This window comes from Notolepis coatsorum (genome assembly GCF_963971535.1).
Source record: "Notolepis coatsorum genome assembly, chromosome: 5".
NCBI classification, from domain to species: domain Eukaryota; kingdom Metazoa; phylum Chordata; class Actinopteri; order Aulopiformes; family Paralepididae; genus Notolepis; species Notolepis coatsorum.
Window position 1 is genome coordinate 145,925,895 of NC_140169.1, and position 15,277 is coordinate 145,941,171.

At 43.2% G+C, this 15,277-nt stretch overlaps 1 long non-coding RNA gene across 1 annotated transcript; it reads left to right on the top strand.

Annotated features, from left to right (window-relative positions):
• The first annotated feature begins 6,795 nt into the window (after nucleotides 1–6,795).
• Nucleotides 6,796–7,832, top strand: LOC311229013. Its single transcript, XR_014619722.1, has 4 exons — nucleotides 6,796–6,966; nucleotides 7,232–7,373; nucleotides 7,468–7,614; nucleotides 7,706–7,832. It is a non-coding gene; the product is annotated as an uncharacterized lncRNA (long non-coding RNA).
• The last annotated feature ends 7,445 nt before the right edge of the window (nucleotides 7,833–15,277 follow it).

The following is a 15,277-nucleotide window of genomic DNA, read 5'->3' on the forward strand; positions in this document are numbered from 1 at the left end:
TCCTTCATGTCCTGCAGGCTGTTTTCTACAGCATCTAGTGTTCTGGGGGGGGGGGGGGGGGGTCCTTTTTTTCTACTAGCACCGTTTGAGAATAAATGGTAGATATATTTTCATCTATAGAGTTTAGTATATATTTAGTATGCTCGTGTTAAAATGAACTTACATTCTTCATGACCAGCTTATGATGGCTGCAGTCTGAGAAGCAGGTTTTTTTTTGTTTTTGTTTTTGTTTTTACTTGGAGACAATTGTACTCGTCTTTTTATTCTCCACCAGGTGCGTCTCCATCGTTGTGCATTGAAATAAGCCCCGCCCCCTTTAGGTCTGTCACTAACGACTATTTTGTTATTGATTAATCAGTTGATTATTTTATCGATTAGTCGATTCATCTCTAAACCATTAATTTACCAGATATTTTAACCAAAAATCAACAACAATTGATTATATTTGCAATTGAATATTTCAAAATGTTTAATGAGTATCCTCATCCTTTTTGGCTTTAGATTAAAAAATAAAAATAAAAAAAAGACTACCAGCCAGAGAGATTTTTACCGGCCATAAATAGCTTTTTAGTATATTTCCATGTGTTATCTCTCCACTCCACGCTATGGTAGTGCTTGTGCCAGCACAGGAGATACGATTAAAATGTGTTTTTTATATATAGGCTATATACATATTTAAATCAATATCTTCCTTTTGAATAAAATAGGCTCAGGAATCAGGATTGTTAAAGCTAATTAGCCTAATCCATGTAAAAAAAAAAAAAGTAGCATATAGTAAATGTAGCTTATAGCAGACTTAAGGATTTTAAAATATTTTGCTAATGAAGTGAAATATTTATTATCATCAACTATCAAGTTCGTTTTTATAGTGTAAATTGTGGCTACTTCATTGATCATCATCATTGAACGTACAGAGAGAAAGAGAGAGAGACCCCCCCCCCCTTTCCTCACTATTAGAACTCCATGAAACTGATTTCTCCTGTGCCTGTGAGCTAGCTTAGCTTAGTTAGCAGCTAACGTTAGTAAATGTTTTTAACTGCGACGGCATACAAGAATGGCGAGGATATAAAGCATGTTAGACGCATTTATTGGACCCGTTGCTCGCAGAGTTTACATAGAAACAGCGCAACTCGCAAGAGGAGTTATCACAGGCTGTAGAACGCAGGGCTGAAGAGCTGCCATAGCTGCTAACTGTAAGGTGTGGGTATCAGGTTCAGCCCCTCCCTTCCAGCAGGAGTGTAACACGGAAGTTATCAAATGCGACTGTCGAGTCCTGGCTTTAGGCAGAGTCACGAATAGTGGTTTAGGAGAAGTTAATTCTATTTTGAACGTGATTCACTGCGCATTAGTTAGATTACACGTTGCGCATGTTATGACTTTGAACGTCTGCCATTTCCACCGCAAAAGGCACATACAATTAACAATACGACGCGTCGATTATGAATATGCAAATCGACTAAATGTAATGGTCTACGTCGACTAGGGCGACGAATCGTGACAGCCCCAGCCCCCTTGCATATCTCACATACCGTTTGTTGTCGAGATTTATGGGAGGTGCCACCAGTAAGAACGATTCTGCCTGCACCTCTTTGTCTGTTACTCACTTCCTGTTTACATGCTAACGCTAACAAACACCCAGAAAAACATTCCAATTGTAGGGCCTACTTATTAGCATTCGCATGCTAACCCTAGACGGTAAGAATGATTCTGCCCGTGCCTCTTCGTCTCTCACTCACTTCCTGTTTCCTGTTTATGCATTAGCATGCTAACGCTAACAGCGGGCGTTAGCATGCTAATACCTATAATTGGAGAGTGTCAGCGACTCAGCGTGTCCCAATGTGCCGCCTGGTGGAGATTTGCGCTATACTGAGCACACCTTTCTACTTTTTTTATTTACGTTATTTACAACTCACTTTTGCGTTTTTTTATTCATGTTTCTTTCTTTTATACATACATGCCATGTTTTTTTTTACTGACCCTTGTCATGTTGAAATGGCACCTATCAATGCTTGCACTAGAAAAGGCAAAGGGAACGTTTATCAGGGTATAACTAACTTGTATGGCCTCTTTGGAGCAGTGCTGTTGTAGTCCTTGTCCTCACTGGCTCTGTTATGGTTATTACTGGCTCTGTTATGGTTATTACTGGCTCTGTTTATAGTTATTACTGGCTCTGTTATGGTTATTCAAAGACAGGCAGAATGACGCGCGCAAACGCGCTCTCCTACTTTATGTACGTACATATAATGTTACATAGACATCCATATTGATTGATGACGATTAATGAGAATTCTACGTGTAAATGCAATATTTCATTCCATTTGTGCACAATATGTTGTAAGTAGACGGGGCTACTTACTGTCTAGAAAGGGACACACGTGCCGCTTCGGAGAACCTCACACACTCCAGGTGAACACCATCTTTGAGGAGTCATGTCATGTTTACATTTTTCAGCTGAAGGCATCATCAATAAACGCCACCAGACGACAGCTTGTTCTTTTTGCTCTCATTGTTGTGTGACGTGATCTCAAGTTTCAAGTTTTGTTTAATTGATCACATAAGGTACATGTGTGTAACGGATGGTACCGCGAAGCGCAGTCATGAAGGGCGATGGGTTAAACTCACTCTCATCCTCAAAAGACAGATAGACACGTTGCAAAGTAGTGAATTCACCTCTTGGTATAGCGGTCTGTGCTGTCGCCCGCGGCGGCAGAGACCCAGGCTCGAAACTCCCTTGGGCATCGAAGTTTGAGGTGACGATGTCACAACTCTTGAGAATGTGCTTCATATACAGTAAAAAAGTTTAAAGAATAAAGACCAAACACTATACAAAATATACAAAACTAAAGTAAAAAATTTGCCGTTTCACTGTTTTCTACTTGGTAAGGTGTATTAGCCGATGTTGAAGGGCTTTCGCAGAATGTTTGCAATGCTCCTTTTTCCTGGAACAGTAATATGCTTCTCCAGTGTTTTACCAAAGACAGCTTTCTGGCTTAAACATCTGGCCCAGGGACTACAACTGAAAACTAGCAACCCTGCTAATGTTGGCATATTTACAGTTTTTAATTTGTATTCATTTATAAATGTATAACTGTTGATTGATATGCACTCTGTCCCTGATCAAATAAACGGAGTAAACTAAACTTAAGCTGGTTTTACCTATCCCACCGCTGCACAGACATTAGGCATTTTCTTTTCAGGACGGATCTGCCTTCCTGACAAAAGAAGCCACCCAACTCCTCCCGCAATCAACGGTCATGTCCCGCCTCGACTACTGCAATCCTCTGCTAGCTGGTCTCCTGGCTACCACCACCAAGCCACTTCAACTCATTCAGAACGCAGCGGCCCGCCTGATCTCCAATCTACCAAAGTCAGCCCATGTTACCCCACTTATTAGAGAGCTGCACTGGCTTCCCATTGCCGCACGAATCCGCTTCAAGGTCCTTGACCCAGCAGACCGTGCAGCGAGGGGAACGGCTCCCTCCTACCTCCGGTCAATGGTCTCTAACTACACTGCGCAGTGCGCTATGCTCAAGACCCCTACGCTCTGCATCTTCTAACTACACACCCTCGAGACCCCTACGCTGTGCATCTTCTAACTACACACCCCAAGACCCCTACGCTCTGCATCTTCTAACTACACACCCTCAAGACCCCTACGCTCTGCATCTTCTAACTACACACCCCAAGACCCCTACGCTCTGCATCTTCTAACTACACCCTCAAGACCCCTACACTCTGCATCTTCTAACTACACACCCTTAAGGCTCCTACACTGTGCATCTTCTAACTACACACCCTCAAGACCCCTACGCTCTGCATCTTCTAACTACACCCTCAAGACCCCTACGCTCTGCATCTTCTAACTACACCCTCAAGACCCCTACGCTCTGCATCTTATAACTACACACCCTCAAGACCCCTACGCTCTGCATCTTCTAACTACACACCCTCAAGACCCCTACGCTCTGCATCTTCTAACTACACACCCTCAAGACCCCTACGCTGTGCATCTTCTAACTACACACCCTCGAGACCCCTACGCTCTGCATCTTCTAACTACACCCTCAAGACCCCTACGCTCTGCATCTTCTAACTACACCCTCAAGACCCCTACGCTCTGCATCTTATAACTACACACCCTCAAGACCCCTACGCTCTGCATCTTCTAACTACACACCCTCAAGACCCCTACGCTCTACATCTTATAACTACACACCCTCAAGACCGCTACGCTCTGCATCTTCTAACTACACACCCTAAAGACCCCTACGCTCTGCATCTTCTAACTACACACCCTGAAGACCCCTACGTTCTGCATCTTCTAACTACACACCCTCAAGACCCCTACGCTCTGCATCTTCTAACTACACACCCTCAAGACCCCTACGCTCTGCATCTTCTAACTACACACCCTCAAGACCCCTACACTCTAAGTATCAGGATTTTTGTTGATAACACCTGGAACACCCATGTATTCTTTATTTTATTATTATTATTATTTTTTTTTTGCACCATTTCAACAAAACAGTAAAAACATTGATCATGACAGAAAGTATATAAAGGTGCTGAGTAGAGGCAAGAGACCCAGATGGGCCTCAAGGGCCTCAACTCATTAAATCATTGGATTAAAAAAATAAACAAGAACAAAAGTAAAGTGAAATAAGTTCATAAAACAATTTTCATAATATTAAGATAATAATAATGATAACAATAATAATCAAAGTAATAATAACAAAAACAACAACATTAATAATGAGTCTAAACAAATTAACATGAAACTGTAAAACAAAGTGACATTAATGGTTTTATGAGATTGAAACTATTCATTTGATAATGTATGATTGGATTTGAGTGATGAGCAAATTTTTATTATGGAGGGTTTTGAATTCCAAATAGTAGGACCTCTAAATCTTATACTGAACTGACCTAATGTTGTGCGGAAGAAATTACGATGAATATTGTTTGATTGCCTTGTTGGATATGAATGAATACTGGAGTTTGATATATGAAGAAATTATGGAAAACAATAGGAAATAAATCTAAATGAATACATATCTGTATCATGTAGGCAGACTACAACAACGACTGCACTTTCTATGCCGCCTTAGAGTTCATGGTTTAGATAAAAAAAAAAACGTATGTTACTTTTTTACCAATCTGTATTAGAGAGTCTCATCAGATACGGTATTACAGCTTGGTTTGGTAACCTGTCTGTACAACTAAAGTCCAAACTTGTCAAAATGGCTGCAATTCCCCTCCGTGACGACAGGTGGCAGCAGTGTAGATTAGACCGTTATCACAGGAAGTCAGACAGGAAGAACCGGAAGACGGTTGCGACATGAAGAATAACAACAGCGACCGGATAAAGGAGGGATTTAGCGCAAATTTTGAACATTCTACGATGGACTTGAGACTAGAGGATTGTGCGGTTCCACCAGCTAAGAAAGCCAAGAGGAGCGGCTGCAAATATCTCGCCAGGTGGGAGGAGACGTTTCCGTACCTCACGAAGAGCAACATTTCAACAATCTATGCTTTTTGTAAAGTATGCCGAGCTGATCTCAATATCTCACACGGAGGAAAACACGACGTCAGTCAGCATGACAAATCAGCGAAACACAAGCGAGGCGTAGAAGGTATGACAAATGCCCGTGTTATGACTACGTTCGTGACGAGAAATACAACAACAGAGGCTGATTTGGTCACCAAAGCTGAAGTTAAAATGGCCATGATTAGAAATACAACAGAGGCTGATCTGGTCACCAAAGCTGAAGTTAAAATGGCCATGATTTGTGCACAAATGAACGTGTCCTTCAGTTTCTGCGACGTGTTCAACCGGAGCGTATCGGATATGTTTCCCAACGGTTATGACATTGCTCAGAAGTACTCGGCTGGGAAAACGAAAATCACCCAACTCATCAAAGGTAAGATAATGAATTAAAAACTTTATTTAACAGATAATTGTATTAACAGATTGCAGAATGGGTACAATACAGTACAGCTCAACACACAATTGTTAAGGGGATGCAGACCAGATAAGGACTTTCGTCTTGTTTACATCAGGGTCCCCTCCCCCTTTGTGGCTTTCATTGCTAGCCACAGACTAGCTAGCAGCTAACGTTACTAATGAATAGACAATATACTAGCCTAGGTTTACCCTGCGTTCTGTTAAATGGCTGCTGTGAAAAGGATCTATAAATAATACTGTTTGCTAATATATAAAGGACAATCAAATCTAATCAATGGACTCTTTTGCTCAACAGGTGCCATAGCTGTGGAGTGTGATGACGACGTTACAAGCATATGTAAAGCTCAGCCTTTTTCATTGTTGTGCGACGAATCGAACAACAGAAACAACGACAAAGAATTTGTCATTCTTGCAAGAATCTACGACGAGTCCAATCTGGAGGTGACTACGAAGTTCCTAGACATGCCCAGATGCAATGTGGGTAATGCTGAGAACTTGTATGAGAAGTTATCCCAAGTATTGAGGTAAGATAATTTCACTGTCTACCTAGTTTGCATTTAATTGTAACGGCTAATATTGGAGCATAGCAGCTTTTGTCAGGTTGCTTTATGGGCACATCTTTCTTTTTTTCCAATAGCAAAAGAGGAATTCCATGGGAGAACCTTGTTGCCTTCAACTCCGACAACGCCAGTGTAGCACTCAACACTTTGATGAACATTGTTACTCAGCTGATAGAGTTGTGCTCTTCCTGATGGCTTGTCGTACAGAACTTGTAAGTCGCTTTGGATAAAAGCGTCAGCTAAATGACTAAATGTAAATGTAAATGTCATGAAAGGCGGGTACAATTCTGTTATTAGCAGAGTAAGGGGAAGCCAGCCTAATGTCCAGGACCTGGGCTGCATTTGCCACCATGTCCAGCTTGCCACTGGTTGTGGAATCAAAGCAGCCAAACTTCCAGTGGAGGACATTTTGGCCGGGACACACACCCACTTTGACCAAAGGTAAAAAAAAAAACTGCAATTTCTCTCCTCTTGCCTGTACCCCCATCTCTCCCTTATGCCCCCCCCCCCCCCCACACACACTCATAACTAATCCCATATATTAGTAGCCTACACCATGAGCAGATGACCTACAAAATATAAACTAGAACAAGGAGGGCTGCAGCGTTCTTGTAGTGTGAATCCAGTGTTTAGATGAAGAGTATATATATGAAGAGTGCCTGGAACTTCTTTGTTTTTTACCTACAAAATATGTTCTTGTTTTCAGTGCAAAGAGAGGTGACCTCTTCAAGGAGTTTCAGGAGTTTACAGAGTCAGACAGCCTGAAGCTGCTGAAGTACTGCACTATCAGATGGCTCAGTCTGCACACATGCATACAGAGAGTACTCAACCAGTGGGACGCTTTGAAGGTAAGATTGTAATACTAAACTCCACTCCGCCGATATCTCCATGTATTATGGTATGTTTCCATTGATTTATTTTCTCCATATATTCCCTATATAGGCATACTTCAGCAGCCATGAGGACGTGGAAAGGAACCCCAAAGTTCGTAATCTGGCAAACTATTTCGGAGATCCGGTTATGAGAATGTACTTTATGTTCTTAAGTTATGCTCTTAAGCCTTTGGCTGATTTCAACGCAGCCTTTCAGGTGGGTGTCATGACTTGTGATAATGTAAGGATTACCATATAAATATCATTATGATGATAATGCTTATCATTTCACTGTTGTCTGTCTACAGTCGGAGGGAGTCCAGATTCACAGACTCGAACGTGATATGTGTCGGCTGATCAGGCGGTTCTTGGCCTTCCTCATACCACCCAGGGCCATCGTGGGTGTGCCTCTCAAGGAGGTGCACTATGGAGAGGGACATCAGCTGGCAGATGAAGCGCTCTGCATTGGAGAAGAGACACGTGCATTCATCGAACAGGCAGACATCCCTGTCTCAGCCAGGAAGAAAATCTTTCAGTGAGTATATTATTATTATTGTAGTTATGATCTCAACTTGAGAAGTCTGTTGTGTGCCCTGAAATGACACTAATGAATATGATTTGTTTTAGAACTGTAAGAGCCTTCTATGAAGCAACTATACGAAAGATGATCGCCTGCTTTCCAATCGACTCCCAACTCCTGAAGGACCTGACAGTGCTAGACCCTGCATTGCGGCTTGACATAACTCAATCGACAGGTATAGAAATAGTTTAAGATAACTTCTGTGGCTCCTCACAACATGCCTTGAGCTGTGCATAGCCTGGTAGATGGTGCCATCTAGTGGCGATCAAAATGCTTGATTGTGATTGGTCAATAGCGCTCTGTTACCCGTATCAGCGGTCATTATTGCGTGTTGCCCATGCCAGCAGTCTGGTTATCGAGAAATAATTGACCGCTGCTATGGGCAACCGAGCGCTATTGACCAATCACAATCAAGCATTTTGGCGAATGTGAAAACGCCATGTAATAACCCTTTTTAAAGACGGGTAGATATTCGCAACAGTTTCCAGTTGAAGACTGATATAATACGTTTCCAGTTAGAATATAATTGCCAGTTGAAGACAGCAAAAACAAGTGGCAAGATACTTTGACTGTATTGTATAATGTATTGTTTTGTTTTACAGTGAGAAGGCTAGGAGCCCTGTTCCCTCAGTTGAGTTTGAATCAGGATCAGCTGTCATGGGATCTCGCCCTATACCGGACGGTCGAGCAGCTCCCCCAAGAAGACAGAATCGACAGATTTTGGGGCCTTCTAGGCAAGGACTTGAGGTTCAGTGAGCTGGCGAGACTTATGAAGGCTCTTTTATGCATTCCACACAGCAATGCCAGCTCTGAAAGGGTATTCAGTATGGTGAAGAAGATTGTCACAGAAAACAGACTGGCATTGGACAACAGTACTGTTTGTGCTTTACTGTCATGCAAGATCAATCACACTGGTCCAGCTGACAAATACACTCCTTCTCAGAAGGTGTTGAAAAATGCGAAGTCTGCAACGTATATCTACAACGGGTCCCTGGCCGATGCAAGAGACCCCCACAGCGCATGAAGTATCAGTCTAATTAGATTAGATTAGATTAAAATGTATTGTCATTATACAGTACAACGAAGACATTTGGCATCCAACCAGAGTGCAAATGTAACAGTAAAGTGCAATAGTAATATACAATACATCAGATGTATGTACAGTACAGATCACTTTAAAGGAAGGAGGTATTGTATAGTTTAGATACAGTTACAATTGTATCTAATTGTAGTGTACATAGGATCCAGTTTTTCATGAACATGGCATGTCTTTTTTTATCATGCATATCTTTTGTTACCTATTTTTATTGTAATGTGCACAAAATGTCACTTTAAAAGGAAGAAGGTATTGTATAGTTTCGATACAGAGTTACAAGTGTACATGGGATCCAGTTTTTCATGAACATGGCATGTCTTTTTTTATCATGCATATCCTGTTAGCTATATTTTTTGCATTTTGCACAATCAATGCGGGCGTGACCACCTGCATTTCACTATGTGACAAATAAACCTCTTGATTCTTCTTGCGTTGTCGTATTAATATGTAGCCTACAGTGATGTGCAATACACAATTGTTAAGGGGATGCAGACCAGAGGACTTCTTCCCCCATTTTCAATTCATAACATTTATGTATGAATTGAAAGATTTCAATAAATATGAACATGTTAATGCTACTACTAAAACTGAATTTATACTGAATTTGTCTTACACTTAATGCAGGGATGTTCACAGCATTTCACTTTCAACCAGGTATCTGATTAATTTAATGTAACAACTAGTTCACCCAGTCCTTGTTGGACTGAGTGATAAGTGGTTGCCTAGTGGAGATTTAGGATTCACTGACTGTAGACTGTAAGAAAAAAAGCTGCAAGAAAACTAAATGTCTGGCATCTATGGTTTCCAAATACTGTCAAATTACAGTAAAATCAAATGCATTTACAGATTACAACCTTTATTTAATGGTTATTTTGATAAAAGGTAATTTACTCTATTTTTATAGCATTTACACTCTACACAGTAGGAAAACAAAATAATACCGGTTTTGACCAGCAGATGGCAGCGACGAGGCAGCTCCATTGGGAGGGGGCGGGGCTAAAACCTGCACGTATTTTCAAATCCCAATGTTGACAGCTATGGTGAAAGGTCAGCCACACCTGCAGTCTATTTTTGAACAGGCTACTCTAAGGCAAGCCAATAGAATTATCTCGGACCCCTCCCAAGTTTTACAGCGTGATTTATTTTCCGTAGCCTATGTTTGCGGAGACGCTCTCTGATTGGACACTGCCGTTTCTGGTCATGTGACATGTGCGCCAATCGTGTGACGCCTTTTTTTGCGCCTATTTCCTGCTCTAACAGCCTGCAAACTAGGCGACTCTTTCGAAGTTGATTAAGGTTAGAGTTTGGAATCAGGGCTGGTGTTCTATCGCCCTGCTCTAAGACAAACTCTAACCAACTTCGAATGAGTGCCTAAACTTAAACAGTTGCAGAAAAAGGCGTCACACGATTGGCACACATGTCACATGACCAGAAAGGACTTGACATGGACCACACACATTAACAGTGTTGTGAAGAAGGCACGACAACGCCTCTACTTCCTCAGGCGCCTAAGGAAGTTCCAAGTCAGCCAGAAGATCCTTAAGAACTTCTACTCATGTACAATAGAGAGCATCTTGACCGGCAACATCACCTCCTGGTTTGGGAATAGCACTGCACAAGACCAAAGCAGACTACAAAGAGTGACACGTTCAGCCGAACGCACAATTGGAGGGGGGCTCCCCACCCTCCAGAACATTTACTACAAGCGTTGCAAGGGCAAGGCTAAGAGAATCATTAAAGACTCCAGTCACCCGAACAACTGCCTCTTTGAACTGCTGCCGTCAGGCAAGCGATACAGGAGTCTCAAGGCGAGCACAGAAAGACTCAGAAGAAGCTTCTATCCCCAGGCCATCAGGCTGCTAAACGAACAATGAATGAACACTACACAACAACAACCACCAAACGCACATAGCACACACATCCACACGCACACACTCACTTTAAACAAACACACTGTAGCACCCACTCCACACACTTATAGCACACACCCACTTTAAACAAACACACTGTAGCACCCACTCCCCACACTTTATATTTATGGATGAAGGATTGCACTACAACTCGTACACCTTATTGTAAATTGTACCTAAAATTGTACCTCATCCCATTTCTGCTTTGCACTAGATAGTACTGTACATTAGTACACTGCATAGTATTGTGTATTGTATATTATATGGTAACTCAGAACATTGTACATATGTCTATACCGAACACTGTGACCTCATTTTCTTCTTCTAAATTCATGCTATATTATGTTATTTGATACTATCTTGTCTAGCACAGTCTCTGGAGCGTAACAGTAAGAAGCATTTTGTATGAAAGTATTCTGTACTTCTGTATGACAACTATTAAAGAACTTGAACTTGAACTTGAACATCAGTGGCCGATCAGAGAGCGTCTCCGCAAACATAGGCTACGAAAAAAAATCTCGCTGTTTTACATGCCGAGTATGAGCTACTGCCCTCTGGGAGGAGGTTTAGAGTTCCACGCTCTAGTCGAGATTAAAAACTCCTTTATTCCAATCTCAGTTAAACGTTTAAATAGTGCCAGATAAATGGCCGGCAATTATCGAATAACTGATATTTGGTTGTTGTATTATCGATATTCGATAATAACCGATATTTGGGTATACTATTCTATATATATGTGGTGTTGCCACTGCCAGACATCCTGCTGTGCAGGTACTTTAGAGTATCTTTTACATTGTTTATCTCCTCTGTTTGGAGTCAGTTGCGTTGCGTCATGTCTGTATGTATGTGTCTGTGGCTGTAGTGTAGTGTGGGTGTAAGCCCAAGACAAATTTCCCAGCTGATGGGACAATAAAGTGACTCTTGACTTGACAAGGCCTTATGGTACATAACATGGGACAGAGACTGAATGAAGGAATTTGGATGAACGTCAAGTGTTTGCTAGTTGTATTATAAACATGACCAGTAGGTGGTGCTGGTTAGCTGTGGGTCCTCTTATCTACCTACCTTGATTAGTTCATCACTGATGCTCAAGACCCCTAGCTCTGCATCCTCTACAGCCGAAACCCGACCAATTTTTCACCGTTGACTAAAAACACATCTTCAATCAATATTTGAAATGAGAAAATACCGATGGTACTGTCTTTGACTATTATGCACTTGGCTACTTAAGTAATCTACCTTACTATGCTAATATATGGCTATGCTACATACTATGCTAATATACTATCCACTCAAGTTCAACAACACTGTTTGACAAATTATGTTACTTACCCTTAGCTGCCAGAGTTGTGCCCTTTCTGCTGACTTGTTGTACAGAACATCTAAGTAGCTTTGGATAAAAGTGTCAGCTAAATTACTAAATGTACAATGAACACCAACTGTGTGTGTATTTGATTATATAAGAGTACACTGAACAAGTTCAACACAAACTGTGTATTTGACTATAATATAAACGGTAAACGGTACTCTATCCCCCCCCCCCTCACAGTGAGCTGTGGTGTTCCATAAGGAAGCATACTAGGACCGCTACTCTTCCTAATTTATGCAAGTGACATGTCGTCAGCCTGTGACTGCAACTTGTTCCTGTTTGCGGACGACTCAGCCCTGCTGGTCTCTGACAAGAACAAGTTGCAGGTTGAAAAAACCCTCAGCTCAGAACTAGGCAAAATCTGCACATGGCTCGCTGATAACAAACTATCATTACACTGGGTAAAACAGAGTCCATTCTCTTCGGTTCAAATAACAAACTCAGCAAGACCGACGGCTTCTCAGTTACAGTGGGTGACAATATTGTCACAAGGAAAGATGAAATTACCTACCTGGGTTCCATCCTAGAGGCAAATCTTTCCTGTGACAAAATGGCATCCAATGTAATAAAAAAAAGTCAACCAACAAACTAGATTCTTGTACCGGATCTCCTCTCTGGTAAACAAGAATACCCTGAAGACTCTAGCAGGAGCACTCATTCAAGGGTACTACGACTATGCATGCACCTCATGGTACCAAAGCACCTCAAAGGCGCTTAAAACAAAATTACAAACATCACAAAACAAACTGGTCAGACTACTACTACTTGACCTGAACCCCAGAACCCACCTCACCCCTGCCCACTTTGACAACCTAGGATGGCTTAGAGTAGACGACAGAGTACAGCAACTTGCAATGGGCCTGGTCTACAAGATACACTATACGACCGGGGTACCCATGTACATGTCAAAATACTTCCCAAAGGTCAGTGAATACCACAACCACTACACCAGAGGAAGCTCAACAAATCATGTTAAACCCAGATTCGGCTCAAACAAGGGACTAAACACGTTTTGCAATTATGCCACAACAATGTGGAACGCCCTACCCAAAGCTGTAAAGGAATGTGAATCCCTACCCACATTCAAAACCGCTCTTAAAGAGCACCTACGGGAGGCTGCAATTCGAAACTGGCCACCGTAAATGCCCAAAACCCCCACCACCTCCTAATAGACAGTCTCCTCCCCACCGCATGTATATATTCCCTCCCCGCCGTATGTATATTTCTCTCCCACCCACCCACCCCCTCTTAATGTACAGTCCCCTCCCCATCATATGTTTATACTCTGTCAGGATCTAGGGGTAACAGTACTGTATATTTGAATACCGTTTATGTCACAAATGTATCAGTACTAAATACCTATATGTCCCTATGCCATAAATGTCATGTATGTTGTGTATGTCATAAATGTCTATATGAATTGAAAATGGGGGACCCTGATGGAAACAAGACAAACGTCTTTCTCAGGTCTGCACCCCCTTAACAATTGTATGTATTGAGCCGTACTGTATTGTACCCATTCTGCAATCTGTTAAATAAAGTTTTCATTCATTCATTCATAGGCTACACTGAACACACCATCTTTGGATAAAAGCGTCAGCTAATTGTAAAATGACCTCAAGGTTAGCTCACTTCCATGTCATGTAAAAAAAATATATAGCCTATATATGTAACGGTTGTGACAACATCACCTTAAACTTCGATGCCCCGAGTGGGAGTTGAACCCCAGTCTCCCACACCGCGGGCAGCAACACAGACTGCTATACCAAGAGGTGAATTCACTTCTTTGTAACGTGTCTATGTGTCTTTTGAGGATGTGAGAGTGAGTTTAACCCATAGCACCGCTACTCACCCCAGCCCTTCTTGACTGCGCTTCACGATATCATCCGTTAAATATATATATTGTAGTGCCGAGAGATGGGAGTCAGAGACGGTAGCTCGAGGTAGAGCGAACAGCATTTATTTGGTACACAAATACAACATGCTACTGCTACGTTGCGTGTAGTCGACTGACCCGTGGTGGCAGGTAGTGCCACCTCCTATAATGTTCGGGCGGAACTCTTGTTCCTAACAATAGTTCCGTGGGTGAATTATGTACCATTAACAATCACTACACAAGCCCCCCCAGAATTCACCCATGGTCAAAACCTCCACGGCGGGGAGAGACAACGACCCGGCCGCGGCGTGAGCGTACAACCGGGGGCGCGGTGCAAGCGACTGCGCCCTCCACGGCGCCCGGGGGCATGAACCGGCCACGGTGAGTGCGGAAAGCCAGGGGAGGGGAGGTAGGGGCGGCGCAAGCGCCCGCGTCCCCCCCGACACCCGGGGGCACAGACTTCGACGAGGCCAACGGCGGCTCCGTCGTCGGCGGGTCCCGGGGTAACGGCGGACGGCCTCGGCGGGGGGAGAGGGCCAGCTCTACGGGCTGGGAAATGTCTACGTGGGCGGGTTCAATCTTGTGGTGGTTGTACCCCACCTCAAAGGCGAGCCTTCGCCAGTCCCCAGGGGCCTGTGGGCTAGGGTGTCCGGTGGATAGGTCATTCAGCAGCGTCGGACCCGAGTGACCAATCGCGACGTCCTCCAGGCGTAGACTGGAATCTGCAGTCCCGAGGGCCTGGATGTCGTGGTCGGAGGCCTGTTCCGAGCCCCTGTCGACGTAGTCGAGGTCCGGCTGTACAGCTCCGATGACGACGCTGGGCTTCTCGGCGACGTGTCCCGCGGCGCCCTCGGAATCGTACGTGAGCTCTTGTCGTGCCGACCATGGCTCCGCCACCTTTGACTCAGACGTCGTGAGGGGTTCGTGGTCAGTGAAAGCTGTAAGAAGGCCGCCGTATGTCGCCTCATCGCGGACACATGCCAACGAAGCCCGTGTCTGTGCATTTATTAGGCGGCCATGTCTAATGTCCACGAGGAGACCGTGTGCAC